Source organism: Tupaia chinensis, unplaced genomic scaffold (genome assembly GCF_000334495.1).
Source record: "Tupaia chinensis unplaced genomic scaffold, TupChi_1.0 Scaffold000360_1, whole genome shotgun sequence".
Lineage (NCBI taxonomy): Eukaryota > Metazoa > Chordata > Mammalia > Scandentia > Tupaiidae > Tupaia > Tupaia belangeri.
The window spans coordinates 183,882-192,830 of record NW_006159856.1 but is presented as its reverse complement, the minus strand read 5'-3'; the positions used below and the strand labels follow the sequence as shown (position 1 = coordinate 192,830).

Here is an 8,949-nt window from a genome sequence, read left to right as displayed (position 1 = left end):
TGACCCCAAAGGCATTTCAAAAACCTTTGAGGCAGGCTGCCCTCATCACAGGCCCAGAGAAGACCTTATGGGCAAGGTTTCCAGAGACAGGACTAGTGCACTGCCCTAAATCATGTCAACTATCTGCTCCCTATATCCCACTGCAGTACTCCTGAGTCACCCCAGCTGTGGCCCGTGAACCCTAGGTTCAATTCCAGCCACCACTCTGGAGGGCACAAGTAGTAAGCCTTGATGCACCCACACAGTGCTAATTCTGCTGATGCGCTGAGTACACGATCTGTAGGGCCAATGCAGCCTTCATCTACATTTTTAAAAAGTGCCTTAGAGAGCCTTAATGCTCAGGGTGAGAATTGCCACAGGGGCACAGCACAATTAACAGGAGGACAAAGCCTAGAAGAGCTGTGGGTGTGGAGCCATCTGTGAGGTCCTGGAAGTATCGAATCATTAGCATACAGCCCTAGACTGGGAGAGCTGCAGGCACAAGATTCCAACCTCTGAGAGCTGCTTCTTTGGCTGAGCCTAGCAAAGCCATGGGAGGAGAGCTTTCCAAAGCTTTTGGGGCCCAACTTCTGACTCAGTGTATCCTGAAGGCAGAAAATGGAGTTAAAGATTATTCTGGAGTATTAAGATTTAATGTGGGACCAGCAGTTAGCGTAATGGCTATGTCGCTGGACTCCCATGTAGTCGACCGCAGTTCAAGTCCCGGACCCGGTGGCTTAAAACTCACGCCAGGCACGTGTACGTGCGTGCCCAAGATCCCGAGAGGAGAATGAAGGAGAGGGGATCGTGGCGTGGCCATCCCCCCCCGGGGGGTGATTTCTCACTTTATGTCTCTCTGTCTCTCTCTGGCAAGCGCACACACCCTATAGCAAAAACCTCTTAAAAAAAAAAAAACAAACAAGATTTAATGGTGTTTGCTTTGTTGGGTTTCAGACATGTTTGGGGTTATTACCCATTTCTTCTTGACTATTTCTCCCTTTCCTGTCACACCATTGGATGCATATCATTTTTTCCCCCATAGGCTGAAGAGAAATTTGCCTCAGCGTGGATAGCACCTTGAGTCTATCTGATTTAGTTGAGACTCTGGACTTAGGACTTTTGAGTTGATGTTGGCTGGGACAAGTTAAAATTGTGGGGCTATTGGAATGTAATAAATGTATTTTGTATGTGAAAAGGACAGGGTTTATTTTTGGGGGGTGCAGGGACAGAATGCTATGGCTTAAGTGTTTTTCTTCTTCAAAACTCATGTTGAAATTTTTTTTTTTTGAGAAGTTTTTGCTACAGGGCGTGTACGCTTGCCAGAAAGACAGACAGAAAGTGAGAAATCACTCCCCCCAGGGGGGATGACCACACTGCAATCCCTTCTCCTCCACTCTCCTCTCGGGATCTTGGGTACAAACGCACATGCACCTGGCATGAATTTAAGCTACCAGGTCCGGGACTCGAACCGCAGTCGACTACATGAGAGCCCAGTGACATAATCATTACACCACAGCTGGTCTTCTCATGTTAAAATTTAATTGCCATCGTAATAGCATTTATAGGTGAGAACTCTTAGGTAATTTGGCCACCCTCATGAATGGATTAATACTGTTAACTCCGGAATGGGTTTATTATAAAAGAGTGAATTCACACACACACCCCCATTTCTTCCTTTTAATTGCCAGAGGGCAAGTGTGCTCATCAGAGAGAAATAAGAATGACAAAGAGGGGGGTGATTTCTTGCTTTCTGTCTCTCTGTCTGTCTGTGGAGCAGAGTGCATGCGCCCTGTAACAAAAACCTCTCCAAAAAAAAAAAAAAAAAGGAAGAATGACAAAGAAGGAGAAGAAAGCATTCTCCAGTGGCGCATGGTCATGCCACAATCCCGTCTCTTCCCATCCCGTCAGGACTCTGGGCTTGCACATGTGCCTGGCATGTTTTTCAAGCTGTTGGAGCCAGGATTCAAACTACAGCAGGTCACGTAGTATCCAGCTTCCTTAACCATCAGGCCATGGGGATGGTCCTGTCTCTCATTTATATCTCTCTCCCTCTCTTTCCTCCCTCTTTCCTTCTTTTGCCCTTTCACCATGTGATGCTTTATGCTATGTGATGACACAGCAAGAAGGCCCTCCCCAGATGACAGTCCCTTGGTTTTGCACTTTCAGCATCCAGAACTATGAAACGATAAATTTGTATTTACTATAATCAGTTATAGCAAGATGAAATAGATTAGACATCTTCTGTATTGTTTTTCAATTCTGCAAAATGGGTACTCTTTTGTTCCTTTCATCATCGAAGAAGCTGGGATCTGGAGGGGTAAAATAACAAGGCTGATCTGTCTGTGTTCAGAGGTCTCATCTAACCACTGCAGTTTTCCTTTGTTTCACTGGGCTTTAAAGTTTGCATTCACTCTGCCAGGTAGATGTTATGTCTCTTCCCATCTTCTGGCTGAAAACTTGTTTTATAGAATTTACAGAGTTGTGGGAGCAGCAGTTAGCGTAATGGCTATGTCGCTGGACTCCCATGTAATTGACTGCAGTTTGAGTCCTGGACCTGGAGGCTTAAACTCATGCCAGGCGTGTGTGTGTGCATGCCCAAGGTCCCGAGAGGAGAATGGAGAAGGGATTGCAGCGTGGCCATCTCCCCTGGGGGGTGATTTCTCGCTTTCTGTCTCTCTGTCTCTGTCTTTCTGGTGAGCGTACGCGCCCTATAGCAAAAACCTCTCCAAGAAAAGAGAAGAATAGTTTACAGAGTTGTGTGGCAGTTTTCAGCACTTGTTTTAAATAGCCAGAAGGTATGTGCGCTTACCACAGACAGACAGAGAGAGAGAGGGCAATGGAGAGGGAGAAAGCATGTTCCAACGGCTGTGGTCACGCTGCAATCCTGACTTCATTTCTACATTCTGTTGGAATTTTGGACATGCATCTACACAGGCTGGGTTTTTGGTTTTGTTTTTTCTTAAAAGAGATTTTTGCTATAGGGCATATGTGCTCACCATAAAGCCAGAAAGTGAGAAGTCACCCCCTCAGGGGAATGGCCACACCACAATCCCTTCTCTCCCATTCTCTTCTTGGGATTTTGGGCAGCACGTACATGTACCTGGCATGAGTTTCAAGCCACTGTGTCCATGACTCAAACCATGGTCAACCATGTGGGAGTTCAGCGATGCAACCACTACACCATCTGCTGGTCCCAAGGCCCAGTGTGTTTTTCAAGCCACTGAGCCAGGATTCAAACTGTGGTCAGCTAGGTCGGGCCTAGCTCCTGTAATCTCTAGGCTGCAGGACTGACCCTGTTTTCAGTGTTTGTATTAAAAATGTTTTTGGTAGAAAAAAGGGTGATCACACACACACACCCCAGATTAATAGTTAGCATTAAAAGAAAGAAATCCTGTTATTTACAACAACATGGATGAACCTGATAGGAATTATGTATATGAAATAAGCCAGGTAGAAAGACAAATACCACATGATCTTATTCATAAGTAGAATTAAAAAAAAAAAAAAAGGCGAACTCATAGAAGTAGAGAATACAATGGTGGTCACCAGGGGCTGGGGCTGCAGACCAAGGGAGATGCTGGTTAAAATTTGGGCTAGCCAGTGATGTGGTTGTTAAGGTGCTGGATTCCACATGGGCAACTTCATGGATCAAGTCTCTGACCTAGCAGCTTGAAAAATATGCCAAGCACATGTGTGCATGTGTGCCCCAAATCCTGAGAGAAAGGAGAAAGGAGTAGGAGGAATTATAGTGTGGTCATCCCCCGGGGGTGATTTCTTACTTTCTCTGTCTTAGGAGGAATTATAGTGTGGCCATCCCCCGGGGGTGATTTCTTACTTTCCCTGTCTCTTTGTCTTTCTCTCTGTCTCTCTCCAATAAATGCATACACCCTACAGAAAAACTAAAACAAAACAAAACCAAGGATACAAAATTTCAGTTAGATAGGAGGAATAAGCTCAACATAGTTATTGTACAACATGGTGACTGTAGTTACTAATAATGTATTTTATACTTGGAAATCACCAAGACAGTAGATTTAAAAAAATTTTTAATTTACATTTAATCACTATATATCTCTACCATGTACAACATTGCTTTTTCCAGCATGAATACCATGCATATCAGTCAAGACAAAGACATTACTATGTACATTATCAGCAGCAAATAGTTCTTTTTTTTTGGCAATTAAATGTATAGCAGAAAGAAAGAGAGACAGAAAGGGAGAAATAACCCCCCAGGGAGGGTGGCCATGCCACAATCCCTTCTCCTCCGTTCTCCTCTTGGGATTTTGGGCATGCACACATACACGCCTGGCATGAATTTTAAGCTGCCAAGTCCAGGACTTTGAACCATGGTCGACTACATGGGAGTTCAGTGACTTAACCATTAAGCCATCTGCTGGTCCCAAAAGAGTAAATTTAAAGTGTTGTCACCACACAAAAAATAAGTATGTGAGGTAATACATATGTTAATTCACTCGATCAGCCATTCCACAATATAAATACATATTTTAAAACATGTATACAATAAATATACATAATTTTTATTCATAAATTAAAATTAATTAAAACATTTTAGGTATTTGTCTATTTCTGTTTCAAGCTTACCTGTTAATCACTTTATTATTCCACTGTTTTTTTCCCCCCTGTGGGTAGATAGGTGATAATTTGGTTTTCCTTTAATATATTATCATTTGCAGGCATTTTTATGATATATTTGTAGGAAGGAATGGTATGGCTTTTCTTGGGCATGAATACTGAAGATAGAGACTGGTAACCTTCAAGCTTTTGGTCGCATGTCAGAGTCACAGGTTAGCGATGAGGTTGCCCCTCATTCTCTGAACCGGGGTTGACAGAGAGGAACAGACACAGTGTTCTTCCTCCTTCATACCTGTGTGTTCTGTTGGAAAGGCGTTTTTCCCCCACACTGGCACAGAGAAGACTCTCATAAATAGGTGAGTTAAAGTTCATTGACATGAAGTGGCATTCATTCACCCAAAACGTTCATGGGTCTCTGTAGACTTAGCTTCTCCCCAGCACTAGGTGTTCCCAAAGGATGTAATGAGAGTCCACATAGGAGCTGAGGCTGGCACTGCTGGACCCAGTGCCCAGGTCTCTGGCTTCCCTATTGAGGTGACTCTTTCGACAGCTCTTGGTCATATCCTTCACAGAACAAAAGTAGGCACAGTAGGCCTAGGCATGAGGATGGGCAAGCAGGCACACTCAGCAGTCAGAACAGACCCAGGGACCCCAGAGGGCTGACAGCACCATCTCATCACGGGCCGGAAGTAAGAGGCATGCGGGGCACATGTGGAGAGCTGGAAAGTGAGCCCCAGAGCTGTGTGTGCAGGAAGCTGAGCCTCCTTCGTGGGCAAAGTAGTTATATTTGGGCAAGAAATCTCAGCTGTAGTCACCTTGCGTGGGGGACAGAAGCTCTGCGGCTGTAGCCCCAGCTTGCGAAGGCAGCACTTGGAACAAAGCAGGATGGTGGGGCAGGGCATGAGGGCCAGATTGAAGCCCTGATAAAACACAAGGCCTTTGGAGGGGGGCAGCAGAGTAGAGCAAGGAGATGCCAGACCTCTGGCCTATTCTCATCCATTCTTGTGCTTGAGAAATCCCTTGGAGTTCTGCTCTAGCTGCATTAGAAGATAGCATTGTGGGAACAATGGATCCTACTAGAGAGGGCCTTTATTCTGTCCTGAGGCTGCCCGTGTGCAGGTAGCCACCTCTATGGGCTCATCTCCCGTGGAGTTTGTCATGCAGTTGACCATCTGGATGCCTTCTCTATTCAACACATACAAGCCAGACCCATGAATTTCTCCCCTGATAAACCCATCTGTTTTCCCTTATAAATCAGAGCCCTCCTCCAGTTGTGGAGTATGGAGGGACCTCTGCCCCCAGCTCTTTCATCCTATGGCAAGTCTTATGGCTGCTTCTCTCAGATGCTGCTAGCCCTCTCCTTCCACTGTCTACACAGACTTGGAAACAGGAAAGTGTAGTGGGGTCCCACTTTGTCACCCCAATACTACACTGTCCCCTCCCAGCAGCCAAGTATCAAAGCCTAAGCTCCTGACCCTGCAGGCCCTGCTGCCACCTGGGCCTTCGAGCAGTAGCCCTTTATTCCCTGTGCCTATGGTACACATTTCCAGATGTTCTTTTGGCAGATCACTGCAGGGTTTCACCTCCTCCCATCAGCCTGTATCTGGGTCCCCTTATTCATGATCTCCTCCCAGGCCTCACTGGTAGGGCTCTGCTGTCCCTAGGACTCTCCTGACTCCTGCTGAGTTTCCTTCTGTTGCAGCCCCATGCCAAAAGAGAATCCCAAAAATGCTTGGCATGCCTGTGTCTTGGTGACAGTGGGAGTAGGAGTATACACGCGTGTTTGGTTGTGGAACATAAGAACTTCCAGACACACTTGTTCCACCAGAAGCTGAGTCTTAAGTTCTTTCAAAGGAGCCAGACTATGGTTTCTCAAGAGCCACTTAGAGCAAGTGCCTTATAGCAAGATTTTTAGGCATCAATTTTCACACTATTGTTTTATAAATTATGTAAATCTGGCGGCCAGTGCATAGTGGTTAAGGCATTGTACTCCCTACAGTTTGAGTCCCAGACCTGGTGGTTTGAAAATCATGCTGGGTGTGTGCCCTAAATCCCAGAAGAATGGAGAAGAGCTTGCAGCACAGCCTTGATTTCTCACTTTCCCTCTCATGGTCTCTCTCTGGCGAGCACATGCGCCCTATGATAAAAACAAGAAAATTATGTAAATCTGAACATTTTACAGCACTGAGAATAATGAAAAGCTGAAGGATTATCCAGAAAAAGTAAATAACCTTGATATTAACTTTTGGCACTAGAAAAATTCTCAAATTCCTTATTTAAAGAAGTTTGCGTGCTGTGACCAGACTGGGAGGGGTTGGTGTCTTTCTGAATAGACAGACATAATCTGGTCTTCTGGGGCTCAGTGGACATCTTCTGCACTTCATCGGCTTGGTCTGCTTAAACAGGTTATGCTGAGTTCCCAGGATGCTCCTTGAGCACAAACCTGCCTTTGTTAAAGAAGGAAAGGGGAGGTCCCCAATCATGTCCTAGGTAATAAGTTTTCACAGGAGAGGGAAGCTTCACCAGGAGGAGGGATGGCACTCCCCTGTGGCTGGGGAGACAATCAAGGCATTGGGCCTCACACATGCAGGCCAGCTTTCATTGTTAAGTCAGGGTCTTCCGGGCTGTGAACCAAGGCTCAGGAGAGGGGAGTACAGGATGTAAGGGTGGCCTGACAGGCACCCAGATCATCTCCCAGAGACAGAAGCCTGTGGCCTTGGTGCCTCTGTCCAGTCCTGAGGATTGAGGAGGACTCATGGGACAAGCATGTCAATTGTCACGTGGGAGAGCAGATCCCCCTGCCCACTGGAAGCTGGCATCAGGAAGAAAGCCAGGCAAAGGTTCACTCTTATGCTAGGTATAACAGTAAAGAGAGATCCATGGGAAGATGGGGGAAGGCAGCAGAAACAGCATGTGCAAAGTCCCTATGGAGGGTAGGGAGAGGGTCCTGCAGCCAGTGTGACAGGAAGGTGGAAGTGGTCCAGGCCTAGGGCTCTGAGATAATAAGCTTGGATTTCCTGTAGTACAATGGGAAGCCTCAACAGGTTTTGAGCAGGAAATGATAGAATTTCATTTACGTTCTAGGGCTCCATCACAGGTTAGAGTGATGGGCGGAGCCTGAGAGTCTGAGAGGTTGTGGGATCCTTGGAACAAAGGGTGCCAAGGGGTACCCAGAATCTTTGTAATGTGGGTGCTATGATGGGATAGGAAGAGATGGGAGAAGCCTGTCTTCCACATCCTGGACAACACTGAATGAGAAACATGCTGAAAAAAATGAGAGGGTGTTAGAACAGCTCTGGAATTTTACCCTACAAATCTTTCCCAGACGACTCCTTCTGATCTGGGTTTAGGAAAGTTCTTTAAAATGTTTGCTAAATGCTTATTTCCTGTTCTTTTAATTTTTTCCCTTATATACTAATTAACCCAATTTGGCAAGTATCTTCCAGTATTGAGAGGGTTTAAAAGTATTTGTTTTGCAGGTACCCAGATCTTTGTTTCAATAATTTATGATTTTTTTCCTTTGAGATTGTTGCCATAGGGTACATGCGATCCCCAGAAACAGAGAGAAAGCGAGAAATCACCCCCCATCCCCGCAGGGGGATAGCCACATCGCAACCCCTTCTCCCTGGATTTTGGGCAAACACACACCTATGCCCAGCTGAGTTTCAAACCGCAGGGTCCAGGACTTGAACTGTGGTTGGAGTTGGAGTCCAGCGACGTAACCATTACTCCATCTGCTGGTCCCCTCGGTGATTTATGATTTTTAAAATGTATTGATAACAAAATGGACTTCAGAATCCTATTGCTTTGACTGTCTTAATGATTTTTATTTTTTTAGCTAACAGGGCCGTTATTTTGCCTGTCTCCACTGCCGGCTGGCAATCTCGGTGCAGCCACAGTATTTCCCTGGACTGGTCTCAGGACGTTTTTATCGCTGTCATGTCGTCCTGGGGGCCGGTACCTTCTGGGTTTCTGCAACAAAGCTCAGGTCACTCCTGCCCGGCCTAACCTCCTCACCTGCCCCGGGCCTCGTCCGGGCTAGGGAAGCCCCTGAACTTGGGCACTCCGCGATCTGGGACCTCCGTGAGCCAGGCGGCCCAAGACCGCGGCTTCTCCGGGGGTCCGGAGTCCGTCCGCCCGGGTGCCCCTCCCGGCGCGCGCCCCCCCCGCGTCCCTACGTCCGCACGTCCGCCCGGAGCCGGCGGGCCGCGCTCTGCACCTGCAGCGCCTCAGCGCTCGCTGGGAACCGAACCGAACCACTCTCATCCCCGGCAGTGCGCTCACACTAGGCCTGGCGGCGGAGGGACACTGGGAAGCGTAGTGGTGCCAGGGGCGCTGCCGAAGCGTGGAGGTGCGTGGGTACACGGGCGGAGG

General features: G+C 47.0%; 1 long non-coding RNA gene across 1 annotated transcript; it reads right to left on the bottom strand.

The window, feature by feature from the left end:
* Nucleotides 1-8,377: 8,377 nt before the first annotated feature.
* On the bottom strand, nt 8,378-8,943 carry LOC106735342 (uncharacterized). The gene is made up of 2 exons (XR_001370686.2): nt 8,795-8,943; nt 8,378-8,547 (listed from the first exon to the last, which is right to left on the bottom strand). It is a non-coding gene; the product is annotated as an uncharacterized LOC106735342 (long non-coding RNA).
* Between the last annotated feature and the right edge of the window lie 6 nt (nt 8,944-8,949).